The sequence below is a fragment of the Megalops cyprinoides genome, chromosome 3, assembly GCF_013368585.1.
Source record: "Megalops cyprinoides isolate fMegCyp1 chromosome 3, fMegCyp1.pri, whole genome shotgun sequence".
Taxonomy (NCBI): domain Eukaryota; kingdom Metazoa; phylum Chordata; class Actinopteri; order Elopiformes; family Megalopidae; genus Megalops; species Megalops cyprinoides.
The window spans coordinates 53,637,689-53,644,273 of NC_050585.1; positions in this window are offsets into that span (position 1 = coordinate 53,637,689).

Consider the following 6,585-nt stretch of genomic DNA (forward strand, 5'->3'; position numbering starts at 1 on the left):
TCCACCTCCTCAGGGGTGACCGTTTGGCTGCAGTAACACTTTAAAAAGGGAACTCACTCTTAAGGTACTTACAAAATAATCAGAGGTCCTGCACTGGTGATGTTGCCCTTTTCATGTTTTAGAGGTAGGAATCATGGCCTTAGGGGATTGTGTTAATAAACTCTGATTGCTGTGGTGAGTCACAGCTGGTCTGTTACTGAGGAGGGATCCGACAGCTGTGGTTATTTACTAGAATAGTGCTTGTTGTCTGTCTTTTTTATTTTGACGGTTTTAGCGCTCGGTTGTCCTTAAGGAAAAGAATAATGAAGCAGGTGGTAAATCGGACACGAACAGGAGCGGCAGCATCTGTTCTGTCTTGATCTCCCTGCCTCCTGTAGCGGATTCTGCAGTGAGCTGCAGACCTGGGACTGGACGGGACTGCTGACCTGTAAGTGGTTTTAATGGTGGAAATACATACTACCTCTGACTGAAGAAATTCATTTCCATATCACAGCAGCACCCCACTCAAATCCCATAATCGGGTGTGCTGTATAATATGTATGAATCATCACCTTGGTGAGTAAGAGCGATGTTTCCAAAGCACAGCATCCTAGAGCCATACCCCCTCTGCCTGCTGATGTCACTGGAGGCAGGGCAGCTCTGGGAGTCAGCAGGGTGTTATGGGTATAACTGCGCTTTCCCCACACGCAGGTCTGTGATCACTCATATATGCAGAACCTTCATATATGGTTGTGCAGTACTTCTTAATAACCTCCCATCTCCTCCCACTTTCATCAGATTCAGTTACTTCATTTGTTTTCTCACGCTCAATCATCCAGGTACTGTTCCAACCGCCTGTACAACAGGTTATATTACAGAGGTGTGCAGAAGAGACTCAAGCAGGTGTGGTTAACTTTTCTAACCTGTGCAGCAGGTTCAGGCCAGCATAACAGACAATCAAGTGGCAGGACTCAAACCCAGGTGCTGCATTGTGCTTAATTAAACTACAACTTAATTTGCAAGAAGAAAAAGTGGTTCAAGAAATTTCTCATGGTCAAAACCTTGGATCAAGCACACAATACGTTAGATTTACCAAGCAAGACCAGGGTTTGAGGATCCTGCTCAAAAAAAGAAAAAATGGCAAAATGGAAAAAATACTGCTGCAAAAATGTGACGTTGAGCAAAACCGAGGATGAACGTGGACAAAACTGGGGTTTTCTTAATTACAAGTAATATTTTATGAATTGAAATATATCTGGGAATTTAATTTGATTTTAATTTTATTGGAAATGATGGGCAATATTGTGGGAACTGTTTATTTCCAGGTCTTTATGTTGAACACTTCTTTGCTGAGGTTTCCAGTGTAACAGAATTGTTGCAAAGGAAATAAAAAAATTAAACAATAACTTGATGTTGGTTTCAAATTATTTGAAAACTTTAACATCTCAGAACTGATCTTCATGCAACAGACTGCAATGCAGTATCAGTGCACTACTATATGTCTGGACTAGCACATTAGCCCATTTCAGCTGCAGTTTAACACAAAATCTTAGTTTACTGCAGGTACTCATAATTTTCTAACCCGAGCTGAGGGCAGGAGGGGGGAAGTGGGAGGGGGAGGGGGGGTGAATGGTATGAGGAGGTGGGGGGGGAGGGGAAGTGAGCAGGGGGGTGTGGGCGGGGGGGGAAGTGAGGGAGGGGAAGTGTGGGCGGGGAGGAAATGAGGGGGGAGGAGGTGGGGGGGAGTGAGGGCGGGGGGGAAGTGGGGGGGAGGTGTGGGCGAGGGGGAAGTGAGGGGCGGGAGAGAGGGCGGGGGGAGGAGGTAAGGGCGGGGGTAGAAGGTATAGGTGGGGGGGGGGGTGAGCAGGGGGGTGTGGGGAGGTGAGGGCGGTGGGGGGGGGGGGGCTTGCAGGAAGCTCCAGGTTCTGCATCAGAAGACATGAGCACACAGAGCTCAACATACAGGGAGAGGCTTGCGCGGGGGGGGGGGGGGTCACTCACCTCTCCGTCTCTCTGGCCCTCTCCTCCAGAGCGGCTCATCTTACAGTACGCAGAGGAAACGGCTCGCTTGTCGATAACGCTGATACAGCAGCCAGCCCGAGGAGCCCTGAGCGAGCCGTCCTATTGGGCGGCACTCGGCTTTCACCGGCTCTTTCAGTCTCGCTCTTTGGGAACACGCAGGCCGGTAACCGGACACGCTGGTAAAAGCGCACTATTGATATTGGATTATTAGGCTGGAGATTGTTTTGTTGTCCAATGGGGCGAGTGGGCGGGGAGGCGCTGTGCGTGTCAGTGTGTAATCTGACTCTCTCCTCCATGTTAATGGACCCTTTCACTTTCTCCCCATTGAGTCCCTCCATTATGGGTCCTCCTTTTTCAGATGTGGGTCCCGTGAGTGATGGAAATGGAGTCACCCCTGCTAAAGGAGGTTCCCCTCTTTTAATCGCTTTTACACAGACACCTACCTCATCTCCCTTGGCTAGTACTGACTCACTCACTGTGACTCACTCAGACTGACTCACTCACTGCTGATTCACACTGACTCACTGATTAAGGACCATCTCACACTTTGATTCATTCACTACTGACTCATTTACAACTGACTGTCAAACTAACTCATTCAGAATGACTCACTGATAACCGACTCTGCCACCCCGCCGATATCATAGATTTTTGCTCCCTGGCGCTGACCAATTCAAATACCAACTCATTCACAATGGATCCCTCATACTCACTCCGTATTCACTGATTCACTCACACTGACTAACTCATACAGAATCCCGATTAAGGCAGCTGCCCAGCCAAAGAGGACTGTAACATAAATAAAGCAGCAGGCTTGCGCTGGGCTCTAGACACCTGCGTGGAACACACGTCCTCCCGCCTGTGTCCCTAACCACTCCCCATTGACCTCTGACCCCCTGGAATGGGTGGTCCTAGGTGTGAGGTGCTGCTGACATCACAGAACTGTTTTGGGGTGAGGTCGCTGGGCTACTGAGCTTAACGCTGTGCTTTGGGGCGCGCTCTCAGACTGACACAGCCCTGCTTCGGCCAACTCGGGTCTTTCTGCAGCACGCAATAAGCTTATCTCAGCTGCGCGACAGCAGTGCGCATGCACCACATGCAGCGCAAAGAATTGTGGGAAATTGTGGGACAACAAGGAAAGGAGAATATGCTGCTACAGCCAGAAACCACACAACAGCCCCATGCTGGAGAGGGAGAGACAGGGAGATGAAGAGAGAGGGAGAGGTGGGGAGAGCCGAGCTGGAGAAGGAGAGAAGGAGAGATGGGGAGAGCCGAGCTGGAGAAGCAGAGAGGGAGAGATGGGGAGAGCCGAGCTGGAGAAGGAGAGAGGGAGAGATGGGGAGAGCCGAGCTGGAGAAGGAGAGAGAGAGAGATGGGGAGAGCCGCGCTGGAGAAGCAGAGAGGGAGAGATGGGGAGAGCCGAGCTGGAGAAGGAGAGAGAGAGAGGGAGAGATGGGGGGAGCCGAGCTGGAAAAGGAGAGAGGGAGAGATGGGGAGAGCCATGCTGGAGAAGGAGAGAGGGAGAGATGGGGAGAGCCATGCTGGAGAAGGAGAGAGAGAGAGATGGGGAGAGCCGAGCTGGAGAAGGAGAGAGGGAGAGATAGGGAGAGCCGAGCTGGAGAAGGAGAGAGGGAGAGATGGGGAGAGCCATGCTGGAGAAGGAGAGAGAGAGAGATGGGGAGAGCCGAGCTGGAGAAGGAGAGAGGGAGAGATGGGGAGAGCCATGCTGGAGAAGGAGAGAGGGAGAGATGGGGAGAGCCATGCTGGAGAAGGAGAGATGGGGAGAGCCGAGCTGGAGAAGGAGAGAGTGAGAGATGGGGAGAGCCGAGCTGGAGAAGGAAAGAGGGAGAAATGGGGAGAGCCATGCTGGAGAAGCAGAGAGGGAGAGATGGGGAGAGCCGAGCTGGAGAAGGAGAGAGGCAGAGATGGGGAGAGCCGAGCTGGAGAAGGAGAGAGGCAGAGATGGGGAGAGCTGAGCTGGAGAAGGAGAGAGGGAGAGATGGGGAGAGCCGAGCTGGAGAAGCAGAGAGGGAGAGATGGGGAGAGCCGAGCTGGAGAAGGAGAGATGGGGAGAGCCGAGCTGGAGAAGGAGAGAGGGAGAGATAGGGAGAGATGGGAAGAGCCGAGCTGGTGAAGGACAGAGGGAGAGATGGGGAGAGCTGAGCTGGAGAAGGAGAGAGGCAGAGATGGGGAGAGCCGAGCTGGAGAAGGAGAGAGGGAGAGATGGGGAGAGCCGAGCTGGAGAAGGAGAGAGGGAGAGATAGGGAGAGATGGGAAGAGCCGAGCTGGTGAAGGAGAGAGGGAGAGATGGGGAGAGCCGAGCTGGAGAAGGCGAGAGGTAGAGATGGGGAGAGCCATGCTGGACATCCTTTATGAACTGCCATCCACTGTGAATGTAATCCACCTTAATGAGAGAGGCAGAAGGGCACGGCCCACAGTGATGCCAACCAATCAGCAGCACAAGCAGGGGAATGTACCACATGGGACCTTAATTTAAGTCACTACACAGAAATATAGTTTGGACTACCCAGAGTGCTGTTTGTAGAAAGCATAACCATCTCAGAGCATCAGGGCCCTCAGTCTAGCCACCAGTCTCTGGCACAGTCTGCCCGTCTGAAGCCACACCCTCATTTAGACCTGAATCTGCAGAGGGGATGGAGAGTGAGCATGTGGAAATGCAAAGGACGACCGCTGCCATAGAAACGCTCTTCTTACCGGACTGCATGTGCAGGCCGTGTAGCTCAGGTACTTTAGTTATTCACTGTACTGGCCTGGTTTTTAAATGTACAATTGTAACCTATGTGAGTTGCTCTGAATAAGAACGTCTGCTAAATGACAATAATGTAACGTATGTTAGGTTGCCTTATCAGGACTCCTTCTTGCAAGTGATACCAGTGAGTGATCACTACAGGAGTGCTAAAGAGTGTTTTTCAACGTTAGAACTAGTTTTCAAAAGAGGAAGAGCCACTGACTGGCCTTTTTCTAGATCCCAGTCTGTTTTCATGAAATGTATGTTTCTGTTTCCTCCAAGGCAAATTTCTTTGGATCTGTTGACATCACAACTGAACAAAGGTATTGTCAAACCATGAGACAAGTATGTTAATATACAAGAAAACATGCAGCTGATTTGAATTTGTCCCCCAGGCATACAAATAAAGCCATTTACCTGCATGCTTATTGAGGGTTATGTCACTACCATTGTGGAGAATCTCATTATGGTATTGGTGGCGACAGGGACCGGTATACTACATGACACACAATCTGACATGCAGCCATTCCTGATCATAGGGGATCATATTTTACAGTACATTACATTAGTGTCATATAGCAGATGCTCTCATCCAGAGTGACTTACATAGAACACAGTTTGATCCATTTATACAGCTGGATATATGCTGAAGCAATTCTGGGTTAAGTACCTTGCCCAAGGGTACTGCAGCTGTGCCCCAGCGGGGATCGAACCAGCAACACTGCTGTCCCCACCCAACTGTGCCCATATTCATCGGTGTTGGGGCTCGCCCTGGTCTCAGACACTGGTCAGATGAGCCCTGCAGAGAGTGTGTAACAGGTATGAGGAGGATATACGGGCAGTGTGTGTGCAGCCTGCTTTGGGAAGGTTCCCACAGCTCATGGGGAATGCTGACGTAACCTTGAGAAAAGCTGCTTCAGTAAAGTACTCTGCTGCATAAACAGACATTTCAAAGTTTAAGCCACACGAGCTGCACAGTTAAAGGGCAAACGAATGATGAACATTCTTACTCAGGTGTGCCGCTGCACACTCTGTACCTTCAGCGACCCTGAGACACAAAGGAATTGGTCTAAACTTTTCCTTGAGATTTATTCTCATTTTTCGTTACGCTTTCATTTCTGGTGCTTGTGACGGCTGACAGTGAGGCACACACACGCCCATTACACTGCACACACTGCAGGCAGAAGCAGGAGAGTGACACTTCTCCTCTGCTATCAGTGCCCAGCTGATTCACGAAGCCAAACAAGGGTCAAGCGGGTCAGTCAGCTGATGAGCTCCGCCCATCACAGATTTGATGAAGCTTCATGACCCCCAACACTCCCCAGAACTCACATGTGATGGGAGCGTAGGGTGAAAGGATCAGAGATCAGCGGAGTAGAAAAGGAACAGGCAGGAGCAGCACAGATAAATGCCTTTGTGTGTGTATAGTGTTTAGGGCCGTGACCTAACGTCTCAGCATAAAGTGGACTTTCATCAGAACACCAGCTGAGTGCCCACAGCAATTAGCTTACCAGTCATTTCCCCTGACCAGCATGTATTGTCATTCCGTGCCCGTACAGTTAAGGGGATTACACAGAAATTCTGTGCGAATAGTATATTGCTTTTTGTAATATTTTCTGTATATTGCTGTTTTTTCCAGACACTGGAGAGATTTGGCTTTTTGTGGGGGGTCGGGAGGGGCAGGAGAGAGGATTACTGAATCGAAGTTCAGACAGTCGAGCTCTGACAGATTGCCTTCAGCGCTGGCTGGTGTGTCACTTCCTGTGGACTTTCATTAAGACGTCCTGAGAGCACAGCAAGATGAGTAGACAGGCCGTTTGTGACAGGAGAAAAGA